The sequence below is a fragment of the Vigna angularis genome, chromosome 10 (genome assembly GCF_016808095.1).
Source record: "Vigna angularis cultivar LongXiaoDou No.4 chromosome 10, ASM1680809v1, whole genome shotgun sequence".
In the NCBI taxonomy this organism is placed as follows: Eukaryota; Viridiplantae; Streptophyta; class Magnoliopsida; order Fabales; family Fabaceae; genus Vigna; species Vigna angularis.
The window spans coordinates 6,742,409-6,756,828 of record NC_068979.1 but is presented as its reverse complement, the minus strand read 5'-3'; the positions used below and the strand labels follow the sequence as shown (position 1 = coordinate 6,756,828).

The window sequence follows — 14,420 nt, the reverse complement described above, 5'->3', positions numbered from 1 at the left end:
CTTATCGACAATAAAAACATATCACAGAATGTAATGTACTCTATCACTTTGAGGTTACTTTGGTAATTGGAACATTGTGAAATTTGAGTTGGAATATCAGTGGTGGCAAGTTACCAAACAAAACGTGTAAATAAAATCTTAAACGCATCATATTTGTAATATTTACTGAATAATTGTTCAATCAGAATAAGCTACTAATTTTTAGATTATAATTGCACTTTTAAGATAAAAGACGTAATTTTTCTCAATTCTTCAGACCAAGGTCTGAAGGCAAGACCAAGGTCTTAACCTCCATGATCCAGTCTAGCATTTGATTCTCCTAGATTGACTTTTCCTTTCGCCAACTCGGCAACTCAATGTTTGATTTTGAGGATTGAATTCCACTACCCGGGAAAAGTCAAAGCCAACAATTTAAGCAAAACAGTGCATTGATCAAAAGGATATACCTCCAAATGAATTAATGTATTACTATATTTAATGTTTTGCAAACACTAAAGTCACATCAATCAATGAATCAACCCCATCACGCCATGGTGGGGATTGGGACGCATCAATTGAATAATATTCTTCCAAAACTGACCCCCTTTCCTTTTCAGACGAAAGAATCTCCAACCAAATAAATGAAGACATCTCCCAACCCAACTAATCATCCCATCATTTCCCAGGTACCATAATTCCAGGAACTCAACCCATTCTGGAACCAAAAAAAAAAAAAAAACAGACCAGAATTTGAGGTTGATGGAGTTCAGCAGAAGTTTCAGGTTGTCAAAGTCACACCGCATACCGTTTTCATCAGAAAATCTAACATCGGAATGTGGGTACGAGAGACTCTCTCAGTCGATGAGGCTAAGTGGTGAATACGATTTCAGTGAAAAGTACAAGAAAAACAAAAGGGGTGCGGGGCTTCTTGGTAAAGTTTTCTCCTTTGCGAGAATTTCATCTCCCCACGAAGAGCCTAATAAGATGGCGGAGAGGGTGGTAAAGAAGGAGAAGAAACGCTCTTCCTGGCTTCCCCATCCAGATAAACGGTGGCCAATTCAGGGGTGGTGATGTCTTTCTGGTTTGTGTTTCATGGATTTGTAATCAACTTTTCTGTGTTGTTTCATATTTACTTTGGGGATTCATCTTTGATTTTGTGTGTCTGTTCGTCTTGTACATGTTAACAGTTTCCAGATTCATAATTCAGTGATTATAACAGAGAAATTACTGAAGGAATATCTGCTATGTTTTCTGGGAAATTACTTTAGTCATCTAAGATTCGAGTTGTTTTGATCAACTTGTTAAATTACTCTCATCTGACGAACAAGATTATACCAATCAGAAAATTCTGAAGTGGGTAATCTTAACTCTTACGGTTGCATTTAAAATATTTAGTATATATTTAACTTAAACATTTAATTTCTTAGTTGGACTTATTTCATATAATTTAAAATAAATATTGAATCTTTCTGTCCAAATATTTTATATTTAAATATATTAAAATAAATTTTTATACATCTGAATTTAAAATCAAGACAGGCTATCACAACTCATTAAAACACACCTAAAACCTCAAGTAGTGGGATTCATGTGTCAAGAGGTGAGTGAGTGTCTCAGTTAGTGGAGAACAGGTGGCTCCAGGAGAGTGACCGTTCGTTTTGGGCGACGGCAGTATTTAAGGCCAAATTTCAAATGTCGTGTCATTTCTCTACATGCAACCATCTTCTTCAATCTTCTGAAACTTTCATTTTTTCCTTCTTTTCTCTAAAAAGCTCTTACTTCTCTCTAAGGATTCTCATATTTTCTTTCTCTGATCATCACTCAGGCATCATTTCCACTCTTCCGGTGTCAAGGGCTTTCGATTGAACCGATCGGTTTGTGAATCTGAGCTGGTAAGTTCTTCTCTTCACTCAGCCGTGCGGTTTCCTGGATGTGCAAATCAAGTTCTGGTTTTATGTGTTGATCACCCTTCTAAAATGAGTGGTTATGATAGTATTTTGGTTTTTACTTGGTTTAGTTTTGGAAATTGTTGAGCGTTGAGGGTAGAAGGACTTATAGAGGTGAACCAGTAACCATATCTAGTAGCGTTCGGTCACGTAAGAGGTAAGGGAAGCTTATATAATTTGATTTTATGTTCGTTTTGAATGAATGCATGTTCGTTGATTTGCTGAATGAATATGAAATATGATTGTTGTTATGTTTTGACTGCATGAAGTATGAATATTTACTATGATATGGATGTATGAAATTATGAAGATAGATGTTGAGAAATGAATTGATATAAAGAATTCTAAGTATGTAATTCCATATGAAAATTTATGTTCGTCCCTGAAGGTCTTTGACCGTGCAGTTTTCTTGTGGACTCGGTTGGAACTGGATTCTTTCATTTGGATGAAATTCCAGTTGAGGACCGAGCGTCTTCGTTTAGTGAAATTTGTATATAAGCGTTCAACCAAGGATATTCGTTCCTTGGTATTCTGTTATAAACTTAAGTATATCTATATGTAATTGTATATATATTGTTCGTCTTGAACACTAGTTAAATGGTATCTTATATTTATCAAGCCTTTATTCTATAAGTTAAGTAGTGCTCGGTCTTACACCAAGTACTCGTACTAAGTGGTGCTCGGTCTTAAACCAAGTGCTCGACCTTGATTCTGTAATTTAATTTTCAAATAAGAGCATTCGGCCAAAACCAATAGCGTTCGGTCTCTACAGTGCTCGGTCTTCAACTAGCACTCGTTCTCCTTGATGTTAAACTCATAAATAAGCTAAGTATTTATAGCATTCAGTTTCTTCATATAATTCCGTCACTTATTATTATTCGATGTCCTACAGTATTAGTTTCTATGGTGTTCGGCCTAGAGTCTTAGTACTCGGCCTAGTCTTATTGGCGTTTGGTCTAAACTCTCATGGGTCAGTTCATTAAATTGGCTCATCTTGTAAATAGCGTTCGATTCTATTAGTCTTTGAGAAATATTATTGTAATCGGTCTCTTTCTCAACCCCGATAGTAACTCTCTCTGTTTTGATCTGTTTTGGAACTGGAGACCTCTCGGTCTCACTACAAGTGTTCGGTCTCGTTCGGGGTTGAAGATTAACGTTCGGTGTTTGGTATCCTGAGGGATCTTTTTTCAAATTGGTTCAGTTGAGGTTTTAATATTGAAAGATGGTGGAATATGATATGGATGAAATGACTTTGGTTATGAACGAGTATTCCGGGGAGGAATATCTCATGAATGTATATTGGAATTGGTAAAGTATGAATGTGGGCATGTTAAGCTGGCGGTTCATCCTGATATTCCGTGATTACTCGTTTCTCACGTAGAGAAGGGTAAGTCATGTGTGGGAATGGCAGGAGGTCCTAGTCCTTATGGTTAATTTGGACGGAACGGACTAACCTCGGGTGGCAGCTGTTGAGGGTATCCCAGTTACTACATCACCCGGGTGCACGAACGTCGTAGCTACACAGAATTCATACAGTTCGGACAGTCAGAGTCTAGTATTAGGCTTTGCATGAAAGAGTTAATGAGTTATCTTGTTTAAATTGATTGAGTGAGATATATGTTGATAATTGAATTGAATTACATAAGCTTACCCTATTTCCTGTCATGTCCGTTTTGTACGTTCGGTCGTTTGTCCTGTTCCAATGATCATCCGTGTGGATGTGAGCATAAGGAGAAGAGTTGCTGGAAGAAGCGCTGGAAGAAAAAAATTTGGTCGAGGTAGAAGTTAAGACCGAACAGTAGAACCGTTCGGTCATCTGTTGTTTTTCTTGTTTTGGAGGACCATTCGGTATAAGTATTTTGTAAACCGTTCGGTCTATGTAGCATAATTGTACAGTTTTAATTTCCCCGTTATCTTGTAAGGCCGTTCGGCCATAAGCGTACGTCTCATCTTTTGTAAGACTGATATGAAATATTATTAAGATGTGATTATTCCATTATATAGTTTTTATACTGTATTTTTGGGATGTTACACAGGCTATCGTGTAAGTAATTCATAATTATTAGTTACGTAGACAATTTTTTTTAATTATATTTGAAATATAAAATAAGTATTTCTGAAATTGCAAATACTGAAAAAGTTGGTTTTAAATATGAAGACCAAAAATAAACTTATTACAAATCTCAAAAACTAAAAGAAAATGTATAATCTTTTTCTTTCTTTTTTTTTGCGAGAAAGTCCCTCTGCTCTATAAATAGTATGTTCTGAATTTAAACATGCATGGTAAAAACTTATTAATAATATGATTTACTTTTGAAAAAAAATGTAAAAAATTGAGAACGCTTAAAATAACTTTACACGAGTTATTTATTTATTTTATTTTAAGTTAAAAGATTAAAAAAATAGTAATTAACCACTAGAGTCTTTTAAAGCGGTTTATTGTGTAATATTTGGTATTAAAATGTCAATTAAGATTCTAAAATATAAATAAATTTCTGAACTTAATTTTTATTATCAATTTATTCTTTAAATATATTCTCGTCACATTTTTTTTAATTTTGAATTGACATGATATTTTAAAAAAGACTTTTTCTTCCTCGTTTTAGAAATTCATGTAAGAATCTCGTATCGATTTAAAAACCAAAGTGACATTCTTTTCTTAAAAAAAAAAAAAAACTACGACGTCTCTCATTTTAGTCTTTATATTCCTTTCCTTTGTCTTTATTTTTAGTTTATCTATGATAAAGTTACTTACGAAAGTTGATTGATGTTAAACAACACTATATAACATTTATAATAACAATTTATTATTGAATTTAGCCAAATACTTCAACTGGGATTATTGACACTTGTTAACTTATAAGGTTCTTTTTAAATGGTCGATTTTCTCAACTTAATTCCATCTCGGCTCAAATTGGTCCATCATTTGACACTTTTGTTTATATTTTTTTCTAATGTTTATTTATTGGTTGGGTTGAGGGTAATTTAGTGTTTTCCACTTTTGGAATGGAGGGAACACTGTATCCTTAGAAACACTATTTGATGATGGTTTACGCATAAATGGAGGGAGTCTTCAGGTGTTGTTTGAATTATTGTGGGTTTCTTTGCTAAATTCTCCAGACATTTTGAAAAGTTATGGGTTTCCGCTGTTTGAATCGTAGGGAGGGGTTCTGCGTTATCATTCCTAAGATATGGTATTTGCATTTAATTCTATTCAAAACCTTATCCCCGTATGATTTATAGCTTAAGTTAACTTATTTGTTAAGATCTATGGAGGTATTTTTTTAAGTTATAAACCCTAATACCAAATCACATTACTATGTTACATTTTGATTGGTATAAATGTTAAGAAATTTGATATAATTAAAAATATCGATGGAAAGAGAGAAACATTGAAACTAGCTGATAGAATAAGAGATTTATGGTTTGTTCAGAACTGAGATGTGAATCGTCATATGAAGTTGATTCTTTTAATTGAGAAGGTAAATAAATTATATTGTTGTTTTGTTTGGTGAAAAGTGCAAAAGTTTATATATTTTAATTATTTTGGATATTGTTATTGTGTCAGAGTGATATGATACCTATAATGGTGAAGAATGAAGATTTGGATATCTGAGAGGACAACTTGGTTGAGAGGGATACCTATGTAATGCATAGTTTCAAAATCTTGAAGAACCAAGCTCCTTAATCGAGCTTCGTCCTTTAGTGGTCGGGCTTCTTTTGCCCTCGTGTCTTAGGGTGGTGATTGTATTATGTCCTCCTTCTATACTCGATTACATGACGAGTCAATTTTTGTGTTTGGGCATAGGAAGGCCGAACTTTTTCGTGTTTGGTCTAGTGTTTTGAGTTGTCGGTTTTAGCTCAATATCTCCTTTATTATGTTGATGCTTTGCCTTGGAATTTTTCTAGAGGAACATTGATTGTGATTTTTGTTCTTGTTACAATCTAGTAACTTGGATCATGGTTTTAAGTGTTACATTTGTGATCTTATGTTACAATCTAGTAACTTAGATATTTGAGTATCACGTTCATGGTCTTAAAAGAAATGAAGGTGAGTTCAAATAGGAGGATTAGGAATTAAGGCGCGTACATCTTTAAACTATAAAAGATATTGGTAACTCTGATAATTGCATGACGTTTTGTGTTTTGGAAATGAGCTTCTCTCTAAGCTCTTATAATCTTGTAGGCTTCATTTTGAACTTAGCAGCGTTGGTTGGGTTGTTCACGTTGTTCCCAGGTTTGGTTTTATTTGCAACAGTTTACGCTATTTATTGGGATAGGGTGTTGTTGGTGGGCATGCAGGACCTCAAGCTCGGTATTCTATTTTTGTTGGTTTTCATGCTATTGTTTTGTTGGATTTACATTTATATTGATGTCACATGGTCGCCATAATTGTGCTTGGTGACAATGGGAATGTGAGGTCGGGGAAGAATTTTACCAAGGTTCCACGATGAGTGTCAATGTTCTTACTTAGAATCTTAAGTGTGGACTTGCGGACAAGTAGCTTAATCCTAACGGTGGTTTCGATTGTTCCCGTTGTCTGGAAAAGACCTCTTGTTGTTGAGAGGGGGAAAATTCATCTTCAAAAAACTTCATAATGGTCAAGTCAATAAGAAAGTTAAAATCTTTTTAAATATTATGTGTATGAGTGTTTATCAAGTTAGTATTTCTTAGAAAATACTAATTATATTTATAGGAACAATATGAATAGTGAATATGTTCTTATAGAGATAATACTTATGTTAGACATATAATAATCATGTAATAAATGGTAAATAAATAATAACTAACAAACCAAACTACCAAAAATTTAGTTATAATATGTTAATATAACTCAAATAGAAGGAAGTTTAGACTATTTTATTATGAAGAGGCTTAACGTTTTTTAATATACCTATTCAATTGGACAGAAACACATCCTTTTATACAGATAAAATTAGCATGCCCACTAACGTCGTGTTCGCATGAACAGATTTTACTGTTCATGTGGGTTTGTGAGCGATGAATCCAAACCACAATGTTGTTCACTTTCACAGATTTGTGACGACGGAATTGAGGAGATTTGCGGGATACCTCCTTTTGGTATCACTCGCTGTGCTGAGAAGATTTGCAATGAATTGAAGGAAAATGGCTTTTTTACCCTTAATACATATGATAATACCAGCTAAGAACACGGTGGAGGATGCTCCGACGCTTGCACTTGCGCACGAGGGTGAGAGCACGGTCGAGATTCTTCGTCGTCTCGGCAGCGACGTGGCGGATGGGACGCTCGTAGAGCGGCGGAGGTGTTGGTGGTCATGGCAAAGTGGACGAGAGTTCGGAGCATTTGGAGGAGGCGATCGACCTGCTTCCACACCTCCGAGCACTCAGCTTTGAATGAGTCGGCCTTGTCCACCGCCGAGCGAACTCGCTCTGCCACCATAATCGGGTACAATAACTCTTCCTCCACTTGTTTCTCCTCCAACAACGCCATCTCCGCCTCGCCGAGTCTGCCACCAAGTCAGTCGATAAATAATCAATGGTTTTTCTAGGGATGGTGTGTCCTGTATGAGACCGAGTCAACCGACTCTACGCTGAGTCTGATAGAATCTGAGTCGGAAATTGGAACGACGTTTATATTGGTGTTGTTCATTTGACACTAGTTGTTCTGTCACACATGTCTTTATGTTTTTTTTGTCCTAACTCCAAACGTTACCTACACTCACATCACACAAGTAACTTCTTTCTCCCTTCTTCCCTTATTAATTAATTTACCAATTTTATTATTTTATACTATTTGACTTCAAATTTTTATTAATTAGTTTATTACTTTATTCCTTCAATTAGCAATTCAATGGCTAAATCAACGTTTGTATATTAAGCTTTTTGTTTTAAATTTTCAGTTTACATTTAACTAGTTTAATAAGAAGGCTAAAATTAATTTTAATTATTATTTTTAATTTTTTTATTCTTCATAAAGATTTTTACAATCAAATATAACATTAACAAATAAACATTTTTACAATTAAATATAACATTAACAAAAAAATATTTTATATTATTTTAATAACTATGGATATTTTGATAATTTTTAATTTTTACTAATTAAACAATTTTTTTAAATTTGTTACATCAATCAAATCTATACTAATTCTCACAAACTTTACTTCCAAATTTATTCTCAATTATCTCAATATTCACTCAAACAAACAACAAAAAATATACCCTTAAATTCATTCAATCACTCTATTCCAAATTATCTCCCACAAATCCTCACACGTAAACAAAGCTTAAGCTCTGACTGCATATATGCTTGAGCTCTATACCCTCTTCCCACAAATGGTATCACTTACATTAACATCTTCAATTAACAATTACCACCTTTGCTAATTTATAGCAAAATCAATAGAAACAGTGCAATTATACATATAAAAAAAAGCAGTTCATTTATAAAAAAAAACAAAAACTGCGTATAACAGCCCAAAAACTCCGTAAAACAAAGGCTCTTTGAATGCTATTGTTGGACAATAGTATAATGTGTTGTGTGTCTCTGCATAAACGAAAAATGAGCTAATCATTATAACAAATGGCTAATGAGCACTAGTTCTCAAGCATACACAAAAGCGTAGAAGGTCTTTCACACAAACTATGTCACCAAAGTTGGAGACGAAACAGTTTCGTGACAATTTTCTGGTGTCAAATTTGTTCCTGCATAAAGAAGGCCAAGATTTTTGTTTTGGGTCTATTTCATCTAATTTACTTTTTCCAACGAATTAAAATCTAATAGATCAGTTTTTGATTAACCAGATCATCTGCTTCCCACACATTGAACCTGGAGCTTTGAATATTAGAGTTTGCATCCAAATCATCGGTCATGAACTTGCCCGCTGGGCTTACTTCAGAAAAGGTCACAGCAGCACAAGTCAAGTTCAAAGAGACTGAGCAAAAATGAAAGAAAAGTGTTAAAACCAGTAAATGAACTTTTATTTTCCAATAAACCATTCAGAAAATCAGATATAGGATTATTGGTGGATTCAACCCCTTCCCAAGTGATGTAATGTATTTGAAAAAATGGCATTTAAGCACGTACGGTTTAAACATTGAGTGATTGTATACAAATAAAAGTGCCATGATTTACTCAAGAAATGAAAGATGATTGTTATATTAAAGTAAAGAAAGCATTTCCTATCCTCTGTCCATATTATTTATGAACATTCACACATTCCTAAAAGAAAGTATGCACAAGATATCAATTGAACTGAGAAGATTTACGTCAGGATATATAACTAATTATACAACATTGTTATCATTCAGACTTTCTTTCGCCCTGGGAATGAATTACTTTTACATTTGACTCAACACTCGGATAGTGAAACAAATCGGTATCAAAGTCTTTCATGAACAAATCAAATTAAAGGAAAATCAATGAAATCAAAATAGAAAGATAAATTGATGTAATCAAACCTAAATCTGATAAGAGATTAAATGCATGTAGACAAGATACAAACAGAGGAGGTACCAATGAACGGGACAGAGCAGAGTTTCGAAATTCTGACCTTTTCAAGAGAAAATGAAATTCTGTAACAATTTTCACAAATTAATTTTCTACAAAAATAAAAATATTATTGTAAACACATTTAAATACATTATTTTCTGCAAAGAATGTGTAAGAGATGGTTAGTAAAATTAATTTTTTATTAAATGAAAAAAGACTTAACATAATACTAAATTCTAATTAAAATAATTTGTTAATAATTTAAAGAAAAGTTGTTAAAAATAAATAACTTTCTTTAAAACGGAAATAATTTGCTAATAATTTATATAGAAATTAATAAAAATAATCACACGTTTTTAGATTAAGAAATAATATTGTTTCTTAAAACAAATGCTTTTTCAATTCTTCAAATATATAACTAAATTATACTATTTTATTAATCAACATTATTAGTTAAACATATAACTGAAATCATTAAAAAATAATATAACCAGAAAAATAATAAACCTGTATTAAAGAGCGAAATTATTACCCCTTCTACTTTCTTATTCATCCGGAAGTACAATCCCTTTCTTTAAAATCACTTCTATATTTAAATATGTTTCCGATTCAAACTAATTTCAACAGCGTATATTAGTTCTATAAATTTAAAACTAATTTATATTATAAATGTAAAAGGAAGGTATTAATACTTTCAATAAAACCATACTAAAAAATAGATAAAACATTTTCCAACTATTTTATAAATTTAAAGTACTATTTTTCTTTTCTAAATAAAAGAGCTTAAAAGAACTATTTTAAAATTTAAATAGCTAATAAGACTCTCTTAATCCTTTATATTCATAGTTTATGTGAAAGTGATATATAATACCAATTTATTAATAAATTTAATCACATTTCATTATTTCTATATAATAATCTGTCAGTTTTTCATTTTCACAAATGTCTTCCAAAAATTTAATAAAAATATCACTTTCAACATAATACAGAAATTGCCTCTCCATATTAAAAATAAGAATATAAAGCATTTAACAAAGGTTCAAAACTATAAGCATAACTTAACAAAAAAATCCAGTAATTCGTGTTAAGTATAAATTTGCAATCCACTTACAAACAAACTTACTTTGAAGCACAAAAATAGTTATACGTCTAAATCTAGCATTATAAATTTGCAACCAAGCATTATAATATACAATATACAGATCAGGGTGGATTCGAACCACCATCCTATCAGAGCATAAGGTTGCCATATGACAAAATGCTCTGATCGCTCTACCGTTTTGAGCTTACAGATCTATCAATAAATTAGTGACTAGAATATCAATAAACTCTCGGGTTTAAAAACGAGTTTACTTTATATATAAAAAATTAAAATATGGATTCCAATAATATTACTTTAAGATATGCTAAAAAATTAAAAAATTTAGCCACCGACTTAATTACTTAATAAATTCCACTTCTCATTTTGAAGAGTATTATTATTTATTTGTACATAATAATTATTAAAAGTAAAAAGCTATTTTGAACATCTCCAAAACCAATTCTCGGCAATATTGTTATTAATTATTGCAAATAACTCTCCTGGCTCCAAAATTATAAATACCACTAACTTACTATAAAAATAAATAAATAAATATAACTAATTTTAAATAGGTTATTTTTTATCTAATAATGTCGGTCGATAACATTTTAATGTTTTTGATTACACAAGAAAAATATTGAATATAAAAAAATTCAGTATACAAAGAAGCTTCCATGATAAAATCGTAAAAAATTCTTGCATAATTCCTGCAAGATTTATAAAACAAATTTCCAATTCTTCAACAACCTAGAAAAAACATAAACCACGCTACGAAGATTAAGCACTTTGACAAACAAAAGTTCAACATTATAAATATACCAGATAAAAATTAATTAGATAGTAAGGCGGACAAAACAGTTCTACGGCAAACACTGCTAATATGATATTTGAAGATTATAACAAATTAAGTGCAGTAAGAAGTATCTGAATAACTTTATCCTAACGAATAACACTGTAAAATAATATATACTACCTATGTTTCATGTAAACATGAATAGCTGTGGTACTAAAACAACTTAATAATTGAATTTCTGTATAGTTCTGAATACTGACAACATGAATTATCAATTTTTGTGTAACCAAGTTTTCAACAATAACCAAAAATGAACATCTGAATATTGACAGTGTAAAATAGGTAAACGACGAGGGGATTTAATAACATCGTAACTCACATCCAAAAATGAATCCAAACTTAAATAAACTTGAAAGAAAAATGTACTTTCTGTGTATGTAGTAGAGAGCCGAAATTATCTTCACCTTAAAAATAGAAGCCTTAATCAGAACCTTCCGCAATCCACGACATTATCCAATACAAAGCTCCTATCCCAGTGAATTCCCCCAGCAGAAGCCATATAGCGACTTCAAATAATTGAAGATTTATACATCAATGTTGGCCAGAAGATCCCATTAGCAAATCATAACAATGCTACAATCCTCAAAATTATACGCTTTGAAAATTAGCTATTTCTGCATTACAAACGTCGACTGCCGAAGCTGAACTTATTACATGTCACCAAATTTACAAGTATATGATTCTAAACCGGCAATACTACATATGATCAATCTTTATGAGAAGACGTCACCGGATTAAACAAGTGAAATGAAACAATAATGAACATAAACAAAATGACAACAGAACTGTTGCGCTAATGGTAATAATGAACATAAACTTGTTCGACAAGACAGTAATAACGAAGAAAGTAATTATTAGATAGGCATGGATTGACGTTAATAGTATAGTTGTTTCATGAAAACTGGCCTGATAACGGCTTCAAATAAGTAATTCATAATTAAAATACCTTTATAAACACAGACCCCGTTTTACCTTTAAGAATGAAACTATTGATGAACTCCACCTAGCATCTTCTGCCTATAAGATTACCAAAAAGTTCAGATTGACATTATTCACATTACCGACCTTTTAAATAAAATATTAAATGAAATTAACGGAAGATGACAAATTCTTCGATCTGCTGACTATTGAAGCTTCAACGATGTTTGTTATATTTTAAAAACAAGTATACGGTTGTTGATTTATCTTTAATTATGCGAATTGAAACATCTAACCTTTTGATTGTAAATTGATAAATAATACCTTATGGTTGGAGCGAATCCTCTGTTGAATCCCTCTGGTGCAGAGATGTATAACGGAGTGGAGCGACAGAGAAAGGTAATAATAAAAGGCAAACGAAAGAGAGCAGAGCACACACCACACGAGGGAGAGATCCCGGGCAACTCCCGTGCGATCTCTCCCGAAACCAACAAAACTTTTTTTTATTAACAATTATTTGACCTGCCAAGCAAGCGCACCTGACATGGCAAAGGTCGGATGACAAGATCACTCAGGACTCCCAACCCCAAACGACTCATCGTTTTGAGGTCGTTCATCCCGAAATCTCCTACATCCACATATTTTCCACCTCAAAGCTTCACATCATACAATAATTATACATCTGAGACCAGCAACATATGCAGCCTAGGAAGTAACACTGCTTCTTGAATAATCCAAATCATCCATACACGCATCCATCCATAACGATCCAAAGAGCGTCAGTAGATGGACCCATCGTTCTATAGTTGGATCAGCTTTCTTCCCATGGATTATCTCACGTACCTGCAAAAAACACCTCAAGAGGCTTGGCATATACAAAGACCGAAGGACTCTCCCACGAAATAAGCAAGACGGACATGAAGCGCAAACCTCTATGCATAGATCTACGTCTCCATGCACCGGATCTATGAAACGCGGATAATATAAATTGAAGATAACAAAATCAAGACGCTAATAACGTAAGACCGAACCTAACCGGAGTAAAACCCCGACGGAAAGTTGATCGAACCAAGCCGAAACCACCATGGACATGTAGATCTTGATCAGATCCATCCCGATCCGGTGACGAAAGAAGCCTCAGAGGTACGAGAGATAATAGATCTGAATTTGCAGAAAGGAGGTTTGAGAGAATGTTGAAGATAAGGCTGAGAAGAAGAGGCGCTGAATGAAAGAAGGTAGAGAACCTAAGCTCTGTTTTATAATGGGATTTTGGGATCGAACGGTTGAGATTTGTTGGGTTGACGGTGAGGATTTGGTGACGTGTAATGTTAGGTGCGGCTCATTTATCGGTGGGGCAAAGCTGTTTGTTATCTGTCTCTTTACAATAATAGAGGGGTAGTTTTGTAAAAGAAGACTAATACAATGGCGGTTTGGTGTTTAACCCTACAAGGGCGGCAATGACGCGCTGGCTTCCAACTTTTCAAGGTCGCGTGGTCGTTACGCACGATGTAGCATCAGATTGCGTTATCCCTACGTTGCTAAATATATAAATAATAAATACTATTTTGTTGACTGACCAGGTCAACAATTTTTTTATTTGTCTAAGAATTAAATTGAGATAAATTTATAAGTTTTTAATTTTTTTATTTTGAATATATATTTTTAAAAATAATTTTTAAACTTTTATTTTAGAAAAAAATTAATTATCATTTTATTATATATTTGTATTATTAATGAATTTTTAATATACATATATATGAATTTGCAAACTACGTTAATTTGCGCAAATTTTAGTTAAAAAAAACTCTTATATGTATATAGATTTTAAGTTTTAAAGTTAAAAATATTTAAATAATTTTTATTTTTTTATTTTAAATTAAAAATAAAAATTATTAAAATATCTTAAATTTAAAGTATATTTTTTTAAAAATAAATATTTTTTTTTGTCAAATATATATATTTTGTGATATCAAATTATAAATAAAAAATTATAAATATTTTATTAAAGCCACCAAAAATTATTAATTTTAAATAAGCTTAAAGCATATTTGAAAGAGATGAAGGGAAATACACTTTAATTTTATTTTCAGCATTTAATAGATATTTTTAATAAGCAATACTTAATAAACTCAATAATTTTGTTTGAATATATGTTAGTTGTATCTTTCG

The 14,420-nt window shown here is 32.3% G+C and overlaps 2 long non-coding RNA genes across 4 annotated transcripts; one reads left to right on the top strand and one right to left on the bottom strand.

The window, feature by feature from the left end:
- The first annotated feature begins 486 nt into the window (after positions 1 to 486).
- LOC128194299 (uncharacterized) lies at positions 487 to 3,918 on the top strand. Its single transcript, XR_008245674.1, has 3 exons — positions 487 to 1,060; positions 1,805 to 1,871; positions 1,997 to 3,918. It is a non-coding gene; the product is annotated as an uncharacterized LOC128194299 (long non-coding RNA).
- Positions 3,919 to 11,484: 7,566 nt separating this feature from the next.
- LOC108335894 (uncharacterized) lies at positions 11,485 to 13,692 on the bottom strand. 3 transcript variants are annotated; one of them, XR_001832797.2, is made up of 2 exons: positions 13,182 to 13,692; positions 11,485 to 13,094 (listed from the first exon to the last, which is right to left on the bottom strand). It is a non-coding gene; the product is annotated as an uncharacterized LOC108335894 (long non-coding RNA). The 3 variants fall into 3 exon arrangements; XR_008245672.1 differs by having other exon boundaries at positions 13,283 to 13,692; XR_008245673.1 differs by having other exon boundaries at positions 13,288 to 13,692.
- Positions 13,693 to 14,420: the final 728 nt, after the last annotated feature.